Source organism: Pteropus alecto, unplaced genomic scaffold (genome assembly GCF_000325575.1).
Source record: "Pteropus alecto unplaced genomic scaffold, ASM32557v1 scaffold24, whole genome shotgun sequence".
Lineage (NCBI taxonomy): Eukaryota > Metazoa > Chordata > Mammalia > Chiroptera > Pteropodidae > Pteropus > Pteropus alecto.
Window position 1 is genome coordinate 18327313 of NW_006439192.1, and position 19477 is coordinate 18346789.

Below are 19477 nucleotides of genomic sequence, written 5' to 3' on the forward strand. Positions count from 1 at the left end.
CCATTTCTGTCTATACATTGGCCTATTGTGGATGTGTCTTATAAATGGACTCCTACAATATGTGGTCTTTGTAACTGGCTTCTTTCACTTAGCATAGTGTTTTCAAGGTTTACCCATATTAGAGCATGTATCAATACTTAATTTCTTTTTATTATATAGTGAATAATATTATATGAATATATCACATTTTATTTATCCATTCAGCAATTGATGAACATTTGGTTTGTTTCCGCTTTGGGGCTATAGTGTATACTGCTACTGTGAACATTCATGTACCAGTTTCTGTGTTTTCATGTTTCTTTGGTGCATTCCTGGGAACAGAATTGCTGGGTTATTTCCTGGATTTTAAGAACCATGTTACTCTGGAATCCTATAGGGTCCTTTTCACTCATCGCTCATTTAATTCCTCTCAGCCCTTTATTAGACGAGTATCCAGAGGTGTTTACGAGGTTATTAATTAGTGGTGGTAACACATAAGTCTCGACATTTCAATAGTGTAACATGCTCAGAGTTGGTTTCTCACTCACATAACAGTCTAACGTGGGTGTTCTTGGTCAGCATACGGCTTTCCCGGGTGGTCATGTGGGGTCCCAGGCTCCTTGCATCTTGTGGCACAAATATTCCCTCTGCTTCAAGTCATTGAAAAGGGGGAAACGCAACGGAGAAGGCACATCTGCCTCTAAAACACCCTGTTCCAGATTTTTCCATTGGTGAGAACGAGGCCCCTGGCTCCATCCCAGTGCACGTGGGGCTGGGAGAAGCTCGTCTGTGGGTTGGCGCCACTTCCCAGGGACAACATTGTGGCACGATAAAGGGAGCATAAAATACCGGTGGCTACTGACTACCACACTGGGGTTAAGTAAAGGCTGTTTGTTGGCTGCTAGATTTCAAAGGGGAAAAGGAGGTTTGAGCCAGGACCCCAACAAGGTCAAGAAAGGGGTTTCTATCACTCTCCTCCTCATCTCATCTTAGAAAGGAGTTACCTTGGGTTCGATAAGAGATTGAAATGGGAGCGGGAGCTGTAAACTTAGGAAGCAGTGGTCTGGTTAGCTCTGGACACCAGACCACTGTCCCAAATATTCCACCTCCACATTCCTGTTGCCATGAATTCATCCCATATGAAGAGTCGGCCATGGGTTTTTGCATGACTGGCATTTATTTAAATGGTCTTCTGCTGGTAACAGTATATATAGACCCTCTCTCTTCTTGATAAGAATGTGTCTATGAAGGGGCTCTCTGCCTCTGTCCACGAGATGGACAGTTGACCCAAAGTAGACCAGATAAGCCCTTCTTGGAATTTGAACCTTATAACTGACACAAAAATGGACACGCTCCACAGGCAGAGTCCCCTGGAGCTATTGTCCATTCCTTTGTGCCTCTTGGGTTCCTGAATGGGGCTAGAATCCCACTGTTCCCGGAGCTTGGTGTCTTAGGTCTGACACAGTGATTTGCTCCATAACTTTACACTAAAGCAGGGGTCCCCAACCCCTGAGCCATGGACGGATATTGGTCCGTGGCCTGTTAGGAACTTGGCCACACAGCAGGAGGTGAGCGGCAGGTGAGCGGCAGGTGAGCCAGCGAAGAAGCTTCATCTGTATTTGCAGCCACTCCCCAGCACTAGCATCACCGCCTCAGCTCCACCTCAGATCATCAGGCATTAGGTTCTCTCTCATAGGAGCACTGTTTTATGGTGCCAAAAATGTTAGGGACCACTGCACTAAAGTCATAAAGTCAGTTTCTCTTCTTACTTGCAACAAAGAATCATAACCCATACTCTACCCAAGACAGAAACCCCAGGATTGTTCTATCATCTCTCTCAACCTTTTGCATTCCAGTCCTATTGATTCTGTGTCCTGCATCCCTCTCAGATCCTTGTACTTTCTGATATTCTCTCCATAGCTATAGTTCAGGTTTTTAGCACTGTTTGTCTGAACTTCACAAGACCCCTTCACTACTGCCTCCCTGTTCCCGTGGAAACTTTCCTAAAATGCAAATAAGGGTTTTAAAATTGTTCATACTACCATAGATGCAGTCAAATTATGCACTCATATATTACCGGTGGGGTTATAATTTTTATAACCTTTTTGAAAGGCAATTTGGCCATATGTATTAAGAGCCATTAAAAAAATATAGCCTTTGACCCAACACTTGTACTTGTGAGAACTTTTTTTCCTAAAGAAACAGATATATAAAAAGATCTACTATGGGTATGTCCTCTGAATCATTCATTCATTTGTTCAACAAATATCGAATGCCTACTATATGCCAGGCACTGCTATTATTACTTATAACAACAAAATATCGGGGGAATGAGAGAACTGTCTAATTAGAGGAATTGGTTAAATAAATTTAGTCGTGGCTGTGTGATAGAACACTATGTAGTCATTAAATACCGTGTTTTTAAAAGAATAGTTAATGGCATAGGGAAATCCTCGGAAGCCAGTTTCTAAATAGCATATAAAGTATATTCCCAATTTTGAAGAGAGAAATATACACACATGCACATGCACCCACCAAAATGTTAATAGCTCTAAGAAGTGAGATTATGAGTAATTTTTTATCCATGTTTCTGTATATTCCCAGTTTTTAACAATAAACAGGGAAAAATTACTTAAAAAAGCAATAATCACATATGATCCTGTCTCCATTCTACATAAAACCCATCACCAGTTCTTCCTCACTTGCAGAGTAAATGCTCCAGCATCGCCCCCAACCCTCCCCCCACCACACACACACTTTTTCCCCATTTCAGCTCAGGAAGAAGCTGTGTCCACCTGCCATCGCAGAGCGCACCATGATCTCTCATATCTCAGGGCCTTTACCTATGCAGTAGTTTCTCTTCCAGCATGGCCTCTCTGTCTTCATTCATTCAGCAAGCACTTATGGGGTATCATTCCTGTACCAGCCTCTGTTCTAGGCACAGGGGATACAACAGTCAAGGCAATAGACAAAGTCCCTGGCCTCGTGAAGTTCACATTCCAGTGGAGGAAGACAAAGAATGAACAAATACAGAACTAGATATGTGGTTGGTTAGCCTCCTCATTGCTACCATAACAAATGACCACAAACTTAGTGGCTCAAAGCAACACAAATGTATTCTTTTACAGTTCTGGAGGTCAGAAGTCCAAAATGAATCTTACAGCAATAAAATCAAGGTGTCAGCAGGACTGGTTCCTTCTGGAGACTCCCCTGGGGCCTAGAACATACTTTAGCTCAATGAGTATGTACTGAGTACCTACTGTGTGCCACAAACTGTCGTACATGCCAGAGGTGCACAGTAGACCAGACGGACCCATTTTCTGGCCTCACAGATATGACATGAACTAAATAGAGCAGAGGTGAGTGGACTCTGAGGCCGATGAGACAGACAGGGCGGGAAAGGACCTGCGCTTTGGGCAGTACAGGCATGTTATTTGCTCCAGAAAATGCTTAGGCCAAAACTCTTGTATTTCCGGCTTTGGTAAAATTTTGAGAAGAGAGTACTTTTTTAATATCCTCCCGATTTTCCATGCAGGCTTCTGTTGACAGCAGTACCACCTTGCATTTGTGAAATGTGCTAATGCACGATTCTACTCTAATACATCAGGAGGCATTTTATGAGATCCATGCAGCTCTCTTAAAGAACATGCTTACAGCTGAGAGGTAAAAACAAGTCAGGATCAGAGAAGTGCAGGCTCTCGGGAAATTTCCATTTTCTCCTAACTTAGCACTGTTAACCATCATGCTTGGTGTTCCCTGGCTCCGAGATGCTATCACGGCTGCCGTTTCCAAGATAATGTTTTCTGGTGAAACTCCTGCTCTCGGCTCTGAGATAGATGTTGACAGAGCACCAAATTTCTTTGCCCTTCCAACAAGGTAAAGGTAAAGGGCTCAAGGATGCCTCCTTTTTTTCTACCTTGGGAAAGGTGACAGCAAGAGAGCCTTCTTTGGCTGTATTTGTGCGAATGCTATCCTCTCAGATGGCCGTGTTCACAGATCATCGTGTCATTCGCACTACTTCCATGGCCAGCTAAAGGCCGTTGACAGGGCTGTGGTTTGTGCCTTGCCCTTCACTATGGAAGTGACCGAGATGGCTCTAGTCCAGGCACCAGTCAAGTGGCCATGGTAATAAATGTGGGTGCCAGAGGCACACCGACAGATGCGAGCAGTAGACGATCCTGGTCTTGCCCAGAAAGTACCAGGTCTGTCTGTCCTCCACCTGCACTACGCTCCCTAGTGCAGACCTGTGCCTTACTCTCTAACCTCTGACCTCCTCCTGCACGGCATGTCATCTTTCCCTGGGATCGGCACCTTTTCTCTGAGATGCGGCTTAGATGTTCTTTCCTGCCCATGTGTCCTGGACACTGGTCAGAGTTCAAGAACGATGGGAAAGGGCGACTTGGCCATGAGATCTGCAAGGACCTGTCTGGCCTATTTCGAAATTTAAATTTGGTTTTAAGTCGTAAAAGGGCTATAAAAACCTTCCACTAAATAAGGAAAACTATCCCATTCAGGGGCCTAATCCCCGGCCCGTTCTGCTCGGCTTCGCTCTCTCATTATACTTGTATAATACAGTACGGCTTCTATTGAGTCTTTCCTTCCTGTTTTTACACTTATTCTTGCTTCACTGACTTTATTATTGGCAAAATTTTGCAGCATTTTTTTTACATGGCCATAAATACTATTCAATTCAACAAATGCATACAAATGGTTTCCATTAGAATTTTAATCTACTCTCAAAATGAAAGAAAAGCTTAATATAAATCTTTTTAAATTACCAGAACATAAATTCAGACAGGGACAGCTCCACCTAGACTGCACGCAAGGGGTCACATCCCGCTGTCCTCGCTCATAAATTAATTGAGGTCTCTCGCTGCCGTAAACGAACAGTGCATCCTGGAAAGATCATATCTGTCAAGATTGCAGATTGGTTTCCCCCAGACTTTGTAAAAGTCACAGCTTACAATACCTTCATTATGCCTATGAGAATGTCTGTCTCCCCAACTGGAAAGAAATAGGTGTTTTTGTTCTGTTGGACCAAGATTTACTGAAAGCAATTTTCCTCCATGCAGGAGATATGACAAACCTGCTGGAAAAAAATGTCATTTCACAACTTCTTTCATTTCATCACCTTTTTTAATGTAGATTCCCTCCCCTGCGTGAACGGGCTGCAGTGACATTTAATGGCTAAGTGAGGTAATCGCCGGTGAGTGGAGGCACCTCTCCTAGCGGCTAAGTCACAGAGTTAGTGTTCTTCTCTCACCGCCGAGAGGCTGTCTGGAAACGTCCCGGCATCTGCCAGCAAAGGTGGTGAAAGCCTGAACCCTCAAAGCCCTCGGCCCAACTTGAACATGAGAACTCACGTGAGCCTCGATGGTCTTTTGCAAACGGCTGGAGTCGTCTAGGATTTCTTGCCGTTTGCTGAGCCCGAGAACCACGGCACACCCGCTCTGTCCTTGGCCAACGCCAGCACACTCTCTCAGGACAACTGAAGGGCAGAGTTTGGGCTTAGATTTTTTTTTTTCCATTTCCTCATGTCATAACCTAATGCTGTTCCAGCAGAGCTTCTGCATATTAAATTGCCTTTTAGCAACTGAGAAGAGGGTGGCATGATCTGTGGAGAAAAGGCCCCTCATGTAAATGTATGATTGCTGACACTACCCCACTGAGGAGAAAGGGCAAGATTAGCTGGGAGCCCAGGGGTCAGCAAACCCCGGGAAACGTCACTCTTTACAGCCACTTCTCTCTCCTTGAGTCAAGAGCCACTGTTCTGGGCTCCTCGCCCACAGCAGCCCCATCCCGGGCCTGTCACTGCCTGTTCTCTGGGCCGTGGCTAGTGACAAGGCTGAGGAAGTCTAAGGAGGAGCGTGTGGAAGTGCTTTGGGTTCTGAGAGCTTCTCTGAAATGTGGGTACCGGAGAGACAGCGCAGGCAAAATTAAATTTCTCTCCCGCTGAGGAGGAGAGCCTGGGCCTCAGGCAGCAATGCACGCGCTGCAGAAGGGGCTTCCTACCTGAGCGGCCACTTAGCACTCTGGCCAGGGAGGGCAGGGCCACTAGAAAGCCTCGTGGGGGCATCATTTCTATGGGCTGGTAAGGTTTTTGCAAGTCTTTCTACAAATGATGATCTCTAGCCGTATAAAGTGGCATAATAGCCTCTTCGCTTTACTGAGTGGTGCCGGCTGTTCAAGTGCTTATTTCTTGATTCTTAGGCCATTTGCTTTCCATTAGCAGTAATCCCAAGCCTGCAGAACTCCAATTACAAAGTGATAATAGAAATGCTGCTCCGCTTGGAATTCTCTGGAGCATGGGGGGCCAGAGCGGCCCGGGTTCCGTGCACAGTCACATTACAATCATATTTATGCCACGAGAGCAAGACGGCTGGCCAAGCCCTGGGCGGAAGACCGAGGGCAGTGTTCATGGCAGAGGCTCTGCATTGTAGGGTCCTAGAGAGTGGGGTGAAACAGGGAAGGTGCTCCTGAGATAGTCCAAGAGGCTCGGGCAGAGAAGCGGCATGGGAAGGAACAGAGCCATGAAGTAGGATGCTGTATACATGCCTCTTTGATTTATTCCGCGGGGAGAAAATATGGTCGGAGACTGAGTGATGGTGGAAACAGATCAGGGCAGGGGGTGGCAGTTCACAGCTTCACCCCGACTGATGAGAAAATTCACCTTCTATGTAGTCCCTGGTGACCACTGAGGGGCAGATGTGGCTGTTCTATTTTCTGTTGTTGTTGTTTTTTATTACGGTAGGAACACATAACATGAAATTTACCGTCTTAATTAATCATTTCTAAACATACAGTTATGTTAAGTCTATTTACATTGGTGTGCAATCAATCTCCAGAATTTTTTCACCTTGTGAAACTCTATATTCATTAAGCAATGCCCCATTCCCCCACCCACACCCTCACTCCCAGCCCCCAGTACCCACGGGTCTCCTGTCTGTCTCTATGAATTTTAGCTACTCTAGATACCTTGTTTAAGTGCTATTATACAGTATTTCTTTTTGTGACTGGCCTACTTCACTAAGTATAATGTTTTCAAGGTTTATCCATGTTGTAGCATGGGTCAGCATTTTCTACCTTTTTATGGCTGAATAATACTCCACTGTATGTATATATATATATTTTGTTTATCCATTTATCTGTTGATAGACACCTGAGTTGCTTCCACTTCATGCCATGCACATGGACGTGGGCGGCTGTTTTATACAGGAGACATGTCAGGCTTTGTAGCAGCACTCGGATCTGTCTACCTCCCCTGTAACCCCATCGGCTCCTCCTGAAAGGAATGAGCATGCTTTTTGCTCCTACAATTTCTTGCCTTCAGCATCGAGCTCCCTACATCCTGGTTTGCACTGTCCTCGGCTTCTTTCATCCCTTGAAATGTCTCCATTTGCTGCCTGTTTCAGGCTTTCCAGAATAACTATCTTTTTTTTCTCCCATTACTTCCTCATCTTAAAACGACCCACCACCTATTCAATCCAGCCCTGCTGTTGGATTTCACCAAGCACTACCCTTTCCTCTTCCAATTTTTTCTTCAACTTTTCTCAACTCCCAGATCATCTTTTAAATATACTAGAAAGTTAAATTTGTCTAATTTTTCTCTATTTCACAGCCAGGAATAAACAGATCCCAGCAGATAAAAGGTGATCCTGATATTTGTTTTGGTGATTTTTATTCCTTTGTTCAGCAATATTTATACTCACCCCCCTTGGAGAACTCATAATTCATTACTATTGCCATTGTGCAAAAACGTAAAGGGTTTCTCACCTGGGCAAAGTCCATCCTAACAGTGTATTCCCTATGACAATAAAAAGTAACAAAGAAAACAGAGGGCTTGTGCTCGTCCTCTCTGACCCCTCTGCACTTTTCTGAGTGGTTTCTCACTCAAATTATTAATTGTGGCACTGGCCCTGGGGTTGTTTTGGTTTTCAGATTAAAAAATTTAACAGATTATTTTTTAGAGCAGTTTTAGGTTTCAGGAAAATTGAAAGTACAGAAAGTTCCATATTATCCCCTTAATACTATTCCCCCACAACACACACACACACACACACACACACACGCACGCACACGCACATGCACACGCACACACGCACACGCATGCGCACACACTTAATTTTATTTATATACACACACATTTTCTTATTATTAGCATCTTGCATTAGTGTGGCACATTTGATGATCCAATACTGATACATTATTATGAACTCAAGTCTATAGTTTATATTAGGGTTCATTCTTTTTTTTTTTTTTTAATTTTATTTATCAAACATGGCCCGAAAGGAATTTGTTTGTTTGTTTGTTTGTTTTACGCCTACAGCACCTGGTCCTAGGTGGTCTCCTATCCAAGTACTAACCAGGCCCAACCCTGCTTAGCTTCCGAGATCAGACAAGATCAGGCACGTTCAGAGTGGCATGGCCATAGACTAGGGTTCATTCTTGGTGTTGTACATTCTATGGGCTTTGACAAATGTCATTCCAGAACAGTTTCACTGCCCTAAAAATCCTGTGCTCTGCCTAGTCATCCCTCCCTCTCCTCTAACCCCTGGCAACAGCCATATTTAAAATCATACTTTACACTAATTTTCATGAGACTTTCCATGGATAGTCTCGAATATGTTTGGCCTTATGTGTCCTTGCTCATATCCAAAGGGAGGGAGCGGGTGTTTGCAGGACAGAGTGAATTCTGGTTTTCTTGCTGAGGTTTCTGCATGAGAGACCACACACCAGGAGATCAGAGCAGTGAGCTGACTTGCGAATCCTTCTGTGTCAGTGTGGAAAAAAAAACCTTGTTAATTGCCAAAGAGGGATATGCATTCTTCTCATACACCATCCCAAAAGAATGCAATGGTAATAAATGTTTATTCCATGAAAAACGATTGTATTTAATGTATTAGATGATCAGAATTTTTTTCCTCTATACAGTTCTCAGTTGTGGTAAGCTCTCCCCAGGCCTCCCTGGGACTCTGAGCCCACCCCCCCCCCCTCCCCCGCCGCAAACCTCCCCCACCGCCCCCACCCCCCAAGCAGAAGCCACAGGTCGCACTGACAGGTCTCCCCTGGCTCTTTTAGGACCATCCCTTAGGAGAGGGATTGAGGAGCTCTGGGCCCCTGACAAGTTCTGGTGACTGGATTTCGACCCTATTTCCAGTTCTGGTAATCAGGTTACCTGCCTGATAATCCAGCCCCTTGCCCTGGCAGTTCCCGTTTCCAGGTCCTGCCCTGGTGGCTAGGGCCCTGTCACCTGCTGACAGACCTCTCTCCTCTCTCTTCGCTACCTACTTAGATCTCTCGCTCCTAAGAGCCTCTCGCTGGCTCCTCTAGTCACCCTCACTCTGGGCTTGTCCCCTCCCTTGCTCACTGTCTCTTGGAAAACCAGTGGCTCTCCCTCCTTTTCATCATCACCGGCCCCAATTACTACACAATTGTAAATCCAAACTCGCTGCTGGATTCTGACTCTGGGGCTGTCCCTGTCCCCTAAGCTGTAGCTCCCCTAGCACTTGTCCCACCCTGGTTAAAGATCTGAGTCCAGTGCCCAGAACTTTGCAACCTGCCTCTGCTGCCACTGGCCTGACCATGATCAGCCTTACTCTAAGATAAGGAAGCCTCTGCGGACCACTCTGTGGAACAACTATAGGCTCATCATTAACAGAGAAACCACAGGATGGTGCTCCCAGGAGCTGCGCAACGTGGTCCCTGACAGGCAGATGCCACGGTGGAATCATAAAAGCCCTCTCCAGGATGCTCATTGTGAATGACGAGCTGAATCTCACACCACCCTTCAATCTACGATGTTTCCCCTCAGCCCCTAAAGATGGCAAATGGAGTCTGGTTGATAACAGAGAGCTTTTCTGAAAAAGATGCTATAGATCAAGTTCATCTCCCTACTTGATTAGTCATTTAATATCTATCTATCCAGAACCATTCCCTGGCCACGTCCCGTTCCAGGCAGTAGGGAGTCAACAGGGAATAAGAGACCTGGCTTCTGCTGTCTTGGGGGAAGATAAACAGAAACCAGACAAAAAAGCAGACAGACAGACAAAATAATGACAGAAGGAAAGAAACTGGGTGATGAAATGGAAACTGGAGGTAGGACTTCTGGTCGGACGGGTAGCCAGGGCAGGCTTCTCTGAGGAGTAAGACGAGCTGAGTGCAGAGATGAGAAGGGCTGGGGGAGGAAGCTCCCGTCCTGGAAGGAGAAATAGCCAAGTGCAGGAGCCTTGACCTTGGAAGGAATATTCAAAAAACAAAACAGTGGCTAGCAAGGCCAGAGCATCAAGAATAAGAGAGTAAAGGGGAGGCCATAAATCTGGCCATGGGGGAAGCTGCAGAGTAAGGTGTCCCCATGCCTGCTTTGCTCCAGACCCAGCTTCATGCCCTGCCCCCTTTGTCCCTGTAACTTAGCTCAGTATCTTGGCCAGGTCACTGGCCTTGGAGTTGGAAAGCCTACATTCTCACCTCTGTTCTACCTCTAGAGCTGCGGAAGCCTGGGTAAGTCAACTGCATGCTCTTTATCTACAAAGTGAGGGCGTGAAATGATTATAACCCCTAATATTCCCCAGCAACAACTGTGCAAATGCTGCTTGCTCATGAATGCAGACTCACGAAGAACATCAGGACTCCAAGTGTCAAGGCACCAAGCTCGCACTTCAAGAGCCTAGGACCTTCCCCTGCAAACCTGCTGCCGCTCCTGGGAGAGTGGAAACCTGCCAACCGCAGCCCGGGGACACTAACAACTCACTTGGCGTTGGAGCAGTGTCACGGTGGTATCCAAGAGAGGACAGGCAGGAGGAGAGAGAGGTAACAGGCAGGACGCCCACTCCCAGACAATGAGGCTCTGAAGAGTCCTGACTGAGCAGGAGTCTAAATTGAAACATCATCCCAGTTCAGCGGAGTGATTGCACTAAAGCAAGTTGGCAAAATATCAGACAGCAGGCAATACGACTGCCTGCGCCCCAGGCTGCAGCTGACTCCCTAATTGGGCCAAAGCACATCGACGGTTGGAAGCACAGAGTTCACCCGCAACACCACCGGGAGCTGAAATGGCTAATCCTTTACTCAATTAAACTGGGTTTCCAATGCCGCACATTGCCCCTCCCAGGAAGGACTGTCGAGATCCACAGTCAGGCTGCAAACCCCGGGGGGCCCGGAGCTCAGGCCACTTACAACTCCAGAGACAACGTTTAACTGGAGGGTTTTGGGAAAGGAGGGGCCCACACTGTGGTGAATTCTCTCTGTGCCCAGCACCTATCACTCACAGGGATGGTGCCATGCGGCTTTTAAATCAGGTGCTGCTACTGTTCGGTAAGGAACCCCTGTTTGGGGAGGTAGAGGGGCCCAAGTCATGATGATGCTCAGTACCTCTTGCCTCCGAATTTCACCAGCTGGAACTGCATTGCAGAACTCAACTCCCCGCCTCCTCCCCTTTTTAAAGATATTAGCAGCCACTCAATGAAAACGTGACAGTGAAGACTGATGAGGTTCACAGTAGGCAAGAATAGGCCGGAGTTATTTGCATGTGCATTTCTGTAGGGCCTTTTTCTTAAGCCAGTTTGCACCTTCCTCCCACTCTTCCTGGGTGTGACATGGGGCCCAGCCTGCCTCATCAGCATCACTGGGTGTACATAGTGGAAAAGAGAGATGAGGGGACACAGCAGACTCCATTGTCATTAGTTTGTGATATCTGTGTGCTAAACAGACAATCCGCTGTGCCCCTTCCCCAATCCCGTGCTTTCCTCTTAGAAGTCAGAGCTGCTGGCAGAAGGACAAAACGGCTCCATTCTCCGCTCCGATTCTGATTCCTCTAATGGGAAAGAGCCCAGGTCACAAAACATGCAGAGCACATGCTCACAGTATGGAGTGCCTTCTAAGTAATACTTTTCTGATTCATTTTTATTAAGAAATTAAATAGTTGATCTATTTGAACTCTCATTAATAGATATTAAATGTTGTTTATTATACGAATGCTAATAAATCATTAGGTTTTTTAAAAATTAACCACCAAATGGCTAACAAATTAAATTTAAATAATTAAGTCTGATATTCCTAGAGAGGGATCACAGAGGGTGGTACATTAGAGAACCTGTTTTTATTTTGTTTGGTTTTAAACAAAAGGAGCCCGTGCTGACTGCTGGCTGGGGCCTCCCTGGCCCCAGTCCAGAAGGCAGTGTGCATCTGTGAGGCAGCTGACAGGGAGGGGCGGCAGTCTGGAGTGTGGCCCAGCTACCTGGGCTGCAGGGCCACGTCCGTGACCTTGGCCTCATTAGTCCCCACTCTAACCAGCCGCGCTAATCAGCGCCGACATGTGTTGTTCAAGTGTTGATGGCTCTGTTGCTTATCGGCTCTTCTATGGCTGCCGGCTGCTGCAGATAATTAAAAGCTCCAACTCTACAACAGAGATGGCCAATCAGCCTCATCTGGAATTAGAATGAAAAACTATTATCCCCATTCAATGCAAAGGAAGCAAGAAACAAGAGGGCCCCACTCTGTGGGCAGAGTTTTCATTGGAGTGCACAGCCCACCTTTTCAGCAGCTGGCCTGGGCCACGGGTAGACTAAGGCTGAACATACTGCTGTGACCTGACTCACCTAACTCAATGTTCCTTACAGACATTCTCACACAGGGGCATTAAATAAGAAGCACATCTATGGTATTCTAATTTGCAAAACCTTAACAGACTGTTAGGTTTATTTGGCTGTAGCAAACCAAGATAGCCCTGGTATATATCTAGAGCTGCACTGTTTTCTCTTAAAGCAATGGTATTAATTATACCTTGCATACTCACCATGATATTACATGAGATAAAATTACAGGTGAGTGAGAAATGATCAATTCTTTAAAAAAAAAATCTCAGGCAATGTCACCTAGGCCAAGAAATGCATAAAGAGAAAGGGGCAGAGCCGACAGTGACCAGCCAGTTCCAAGCGGCAGTCAGGCCGGCACCACACTGTCATCTAAGGCAGTGGTTCTCAAAGCGTAGTCCTGTGGACTCTTTCAGGGGATCTGCCCTGTCAAAACTATTTCCATATACCGCGGAGATGCTCTCTGCCCTTTCCGCTGTGTCGATATTTGCACTGATGTGACAAACGCAATGGTGGGTCCGGTGCTGATGAGTGAATCGAGGGAGTGGCTCCAACAGGGATGAGTTTTCTTCACCATCACACACTCAGGGAAGGAAAAAAGAAAGGAAGAAGAAAAAAAGCCAGTTTCACTGAAGAATGTCCGTGATGAAGCCTGAAAAAGTATGACATACTAAATCTCAACCCAGAGTCTTTCTAACACCTCAGGATGAGATGGGAAGGCTGCACACAGCGCCTGCGCTGCACCCCAAGTATGACACTGTCTTTAGGAAAAGCGGATGCGTAATTGTCGGAGTTGCGAGCCCAACCAGCCCCTCAGTTCACGAAGCACGGTTTTTACTTGAAAGAGAGACTGACGAACTATGGTTACTCATATTTGAGTATATGACAAACATTTTCTTGAAAATGAACAAAATAAGCCTATCACTTCGAGGAAAATGAAATGTTGAAACTCAAGCTTTCAAGATAAATTTAGTTTTGGAAAACTTGTTAACTGGCACTCTGAGCTTAACAGCCTCCCAATACTTAGAAGATTTCTCCAATGAGATGAGTTGTGATATGTATGAAAGTGATTTTTGGATATTGTATAATGAAATGTGTCAACATTTGGAAGATCTATATAACTCAGTGAACCAGTATTTTCCAAATGATATGATATGCAAATGATATGATATAACATCGGTTCAAAGTTCGAGACAGACCCGTGGATCTTAATGTAAGAGAATAGGAAAAGTTCATTTATATAGTTTCTGATTTCACATAGCAGCTAGTCTTTAAGAAACTAGCACTTATCTAGTTTTAGTGTAGTATCAAAGAAAAATATTTACAATTTTCCGAAAAGGCTATTAAAATACTCCACCCTTTTCTAGCTACATATCTGCACGTAACTGAATTTTCTTCATATACTTCAACTAAAATAATGTATCACAATAGTTAGAAAGCGCTCACAGAAATAAGAATCTAACTGTTTTCTATTAAGCAAGACATTTAAAAAAAGTTGCAAAAATGTAAGATGATGTTACTCTTTTCTCTATTTTTGCTGTTCTGAAAAAGTTATTTTTCACAAAAAATTATTTGTTAACATGCAAGAGACTTATTATTGTTATTTTAAATGAATTAAAATATTTCTTAAATATGTTTTAATTTCTAATGTAGTAAAGAACATAATTCGCATAAACAAAAAGTGCTTTGGGGTCCCCAATAATTTTTAAAAGTGTAAAGAATCCCTGAGACCAAAAATTTTGAAAACTGCTGCTTCTAAGGAATCTTCGCATAAGGTAGCAGGAGAAAGGGGCTCTCGTAAGAAGCACTGCCACTGTAGAAGTGTTCCAGACTAAAGAGACATGACAACTAAATGTAATACCTTACCTGAGACTGGATCCCGTACTGAAAATGCTATAAAGAAAATTATCGGGTCAATTAACAAAATTGGAATATAAATGGTAAAGTATTGTAACAATGTTAAATGTATTGAAGACACTAAACATACTGTGGTACTATATGAAAATATCCCTATTCTTGGGAAAAACACAGTATTTATAAAGGGTGCCAAAGGCCATGATGTAACTTACCTTCAAATGATTAGTGTGCATGCGTGTGTGTGTGTGCTTCTCTTTTATAGCTCTGCCCAACTAAGAAACTAAGGCTTCCTACATATGAATTTGAAAGTCAAGGCAAATATCACTTTTCAGCTCAACAAATACTTTAACGCCTAGCATGTGAAAAGCAGCTGAGTAGAAATTCCATAGACTGTTACACAATTTCCCAAGCAAGGTGTATATATTGTGGCCAATATCATGGTCATGAGCCATTTAACAACAGGGATCCCTTCTGAGAAACGCATCATTAGGACATTTAGTCATTGCATTAACATCATAGAGTGCACTTTCACAAATCGAGACGGTATAGCCTAGTACACATACACCTCCGTTGCATATGTGGTCCGTCGTCGACCAAAACGTTGTTATGCAGCACATGACTGTAGGAACAGGTGTTACTAACCCCCTTCGCCCATGCAGCCTCCACTGTAGAATTTGGGATGCCAAGTACCCTGACAGCCTCCCTTTGCAGCTAAGGGTGGCCATGTCATCTACTTGTGGCTAATGAGACCTAAAAGACAATTTGCTGGAAGATTCCTGATAGAAGGGGAAGGCAAGAGGGGAGAAGTCTAATGCCCATCTCCATCCCGTCTTCTTCTTGTATTTAATGAGGGTGCCTGGAGCTCGACAAAACAAACTTGAAGCTATGATGTTAAGATGGCCAAGTGAAAATAAAAAGCCTACGTCATTGCTGACATCCCTGAACAGCTGAACCAACTCCAGCAAATGCTTACCTCTATACTTACCATGTGAGACAAATATACTATTTAAGCCACTGAGAGTCAGGTGTCTGTTACTTACAGCTGCACATATTACTGACGGCTGCTTATTCAGGAAAACCCGGGAAAGGCAAGAGAATAAATACAAAAGGCTGCACGCCGTGCACCACTGTGCAGAGGAAGCAATTCTGTAATAAAATTTCCATTTCAAACCAGAGCTGAATGGCATTTTTAACAATACCAAAGATGTAACAATTTTCATTAACAAAAGTTAAAATAGAGAACGCCTGCAACAGTCAGCATTTTACAGTGATTTAAGACCTGAACGGGTCAAGGCATCTTCTAATCAGATAGGTTTAAATGGAAACATCATCTCTGGGTGTCCTGCCAAGAGTGTATATTATTGCCAAATTCCCAATGCAAGACCGTATATAAGAATGCTTTAACTGAAACACAGAAGTTAAAAATAAGACATTTAAATAGTAATCTCCCTTCTCTCTCAAAGATAAATGTGCCCATTAACCCTGGTGCTAACAGGAAGATTTCTTTCTCTTACATTTCATCTGACCATTTTTTTCAAGCCACTCATGAGGAAATCGGTTCGGAGAAAATAATTTGGGAAGTTGGCTCCTGATCAGCTACTTCACTGAATTAAAGTGCAATCAGGTTTATAACTTTTAAATGGAAATATTAAACATGTGTATTAAGTACCTCTGAGTGAAATACTGTGCAAACGTGGGTGGAATGGGGGCGAGTAGGCACAGAGACACACAAGACACACATACGCCCTTGTGGAGTTCACCATCCAGTTAGAACAGGAAGAGGTCATTGCGGGATTCTCAATGAAATGTTTCAATAATAGTTCTAGATAGCAAAAGAGATGTCATAAAAGTGCATGATTCATTGCCAAAAAGACTTGCTGACAATAACTGCTGCAGGGTTTCAGAGAAGAAAAAGATCAGCTGGAGCTGAGAAAGGCCTGGGGGAGACATTTTAGAGAAAGCGGGATCCTAGCTCAATCTTGAAAGATGCATCTAACCCTGTGGGTGGGCCAAGGAAGCATATTAACAGCCTCCTAGAAAGGCTGTTTTTATTTTTATTTTTTTTTCAAAGTGAGAAGTCCTCCAGGATATTTGTGTGACTGGTGTAGGGAGGGAGGCAGTCAGGGGCCTAGGTGGTTCAAAAGAAAGTGGCAGCCAAAAGGTGGAGAAAATCCAAGAATCCATCAACAGATGAATGAATAAACAAAATATGGTATACAGTGGAATATTATTCAGACTTCAAAAGGAAGGAAATTCTGACATGTGCTACGATACGCGTAAACCTTAAAGACATCATGCTAGGTGAAATAAGCCAGTCACAAAGAAAAAGTTCTGTATAATTCCACTTATATGAGGTACCTAGAGTACTCAAATTCAGAGGCAGAAAGTAGGACAGTGGTTTCCAGGGGCTGAGGGGAGAGGGGAATGGGGAGTTAGTGTTTAATGGGCGCAGAGAGTCAGTTTTGCAAGATGAAAAGACTTGGAGATGGATGGTTGTGATGGTTGCACAACAATGTGAATATACTTAATACCACTGAACTGTGTATACTTAAAAATGGTTAGGATGGCAAATTTTATTTTACGTATATTTTAATGCATTTACACACATACACACACACACACACAGAGAGAGAGAGAGAGAGAGAGATTTAAAAACATAGAGAAAGGACAGCAGCAGGAAAGCAAAGATGCAGACTGCGGTTCAAGAGGGAGGGCAGGGCTCGAGAGATTTGGCAGTTGACCGCCAAAAATAAGGGTAACATCTTTCTTAGGCTCCAGGCCTGTGAGACCCTTGGGCTCCATCTAGTAATGCCACTACTGAGTGGTGAGCAGGTGGTAAACAGAAGCCCTCCCCCAATTTTCTTTGGAAATACTGAACTTGTTTTAACGTAATGAAAACCTTTAAAAACTTTAAAAATCTCTGACCTTGGACATGAATAAGAGCTGGGTGCTCGCTTCTGAGCCTGCCCTCCCCCTACTGGCCTTACTCGAATGCGGACACTAAAGGAGACAACTCAATCTCAGAGAAAATAAAGTGCAGGTCGTATCTGCATGGCACAGGTAGGTGGACAGCATTATTTAGTTTAGTAAAGAGGGTGGCAAAGTTGGGCTTTATTTTGGGTTCCTAGACCCAAATTCAACCTTAGTAGGGGAATAATTTTCCCCCATATCACCAAGCAATTTTCAGGACACCAGCTACAACTCAACTCAATTCTGTACTATCTGGATTTAGCATCAGATCCAACAGGTAAAAAGGGCTTAGTCCTACAAGACTGCACCCACCCACCCACCCCCAAGTTCAGAGGCCAATTACAAGCCCAGGTTGTCACCGGTACTATCGACCAACTGGCTATAAATCAGGTTCCTACCACCCTCTCCCTGAGTTCAATTAATTTGCTAGAGCAGCTCACAGAACTCATGAGAACGTTTCACTTACTAGATTATCCATTTATTGTAAAAGGATGTAACTCAGGAACAGCCAGATGAAAGAGATGCACAGGGCAAGGCATGGAAAAGGGGGCACAGAGCACCCTTGACCGTACCAGGAGGGCCGCTCTCCCCAGATCTCCACATGTTCACCAACACGGCTCTTCCAGATCCTGTCCTTTGGGTTTCTCTCAAGGCTTCGCTATACAGACATGAGTGATTAGATCACTGGCCACCGCCGATTGGTTCAACTTCTAGCCCCTCTCCCCTCACCAGAATGGGGTCGGGTGGGACTGAAAGTTCCAACCCTCTAATCGCACGGTTGGTTCTCCTGGAAACCAACCCTCATCCTTACGTGGGACCCCAAAGTCACCTCATTTACCTAACAAGAGACACCTTTATCACTCACATCACATAGGATAGTCCGAGGGTTTTAGCTCCGTGCCAGAAATGGCAAAAAAGATCAAATATATATCTTAATGATAAATCGCAATATCGAAGGCTTCATCTAAATAACAATTCCATTATCTGACCCTCTGCATCTTCTCTAACACTGAAGCAGGAACCACTGCAGAGGCCTCCTGAGGCACGGTAGGCGCTCAGCAACTATTTGGAGATTCATATACTCTCGTGAAGAAATGGCGTTAGACCACTCCGACAGTTCTGAAAGGAAAATTGCGTTAGCTCTAGGTCTTTTCAGAAGAATTCTTGGGCATCCTCATTTACTCTAAATGTGATAAGCCTTTCCTCTAAATGTGACCTTGGATCCCAAAAGTCCTAGGCCCAAGGTTATTTTGCCTGCCTCCACAGATGTGACCTGTAACTCTCATCCCCATGGTTCCGACAGCAGGTAGGTCTGTAAAGCCCCGGTCCTGTGAAGTCCAGTCTTCCCACGAGTTTTAGGGAGGCCTCCTGACTGACGACTTGATGAAACTACCATTTTTAGTGACCTTACTTTAAAAAACAAAAACAAGTGAACTATAACCATTAAAACTTCTTACTGGTGTCACAATAAGAAAATGATCTCCCCTGCATTTTTAGGCCCTGCTGCAATAATCGATTCTTCAGCCTAAATATTTTTAATCTGTAGGTAGATATGGACATCAGAAGAGAAAAATATCTGTCTAGCACACAGGAAGTTTAGATCAGCGATCACACGAGAAGTTTATGCAAGCTTTTCTCAAGATTTTTCTGCTTATACTTGTTCCCTTATTTTGCTTCATTTTTAATTTAGGAAAACATGGCTAATATACTAGATCACTTTCATGGCTGGGTCTTCTTGGGCTTCAGAAGTCTGTAAGGGCAGACTTGTAAAAAATACAAAAGCATAAAATGTATCAGAAAAATGGAGTTCCTATCATTTCACTCACAAATTTTGCCTTTTAACTGTAATTCTGCCACTAACAGTTCAGTGAAAGGTGGTTTCTTTATTGTCATTTATTAGCCATGACAAGCAGCAACATTCCTCTCAGACACAGTCTCCCTTCACCACAATTATTTAGCGCTGCCCGCAAGACAGAAGACTGCTCGAAACTCCTTTCTGGAACGCTTTTCTCAAAGGCAACAATTCAAAGCAAACCCCTATTAACTGGAACACTGACATCTGCAGAATTCTCTGGACAGAAGAT

At 44.2% G+C, this 19477-nt stretch overlaps 1 long non-coding RNA gene and 1 pseudogene across 1 annotated transcript; both read right to left on the reverse strand.

The window, feature by feature from the left end:
- Positions 1-8296: 8296 nt before the first annotated feature.
- On the reverse strand, positions 8297-8412 carry LOC112483413 (annotated as a pseudogene).
- Positions 8413-12054: 3642 nt separating this feature from the next.
- LOC107195977 lies at positions 12055-13743 on the reverse strand. Its single transcript, XR_001517289.2, has 2 exons — positions 13016-13743; positions 12055-12401 (listed from the first exon to the last, which is right to left on the reverse strand). It is a non-coding gene; the product is annotated as an uncharacterized LOC107195977 (long non-coding RNA).
- Positions 13744-19477: the final 5734 nt, after the last annotated feature.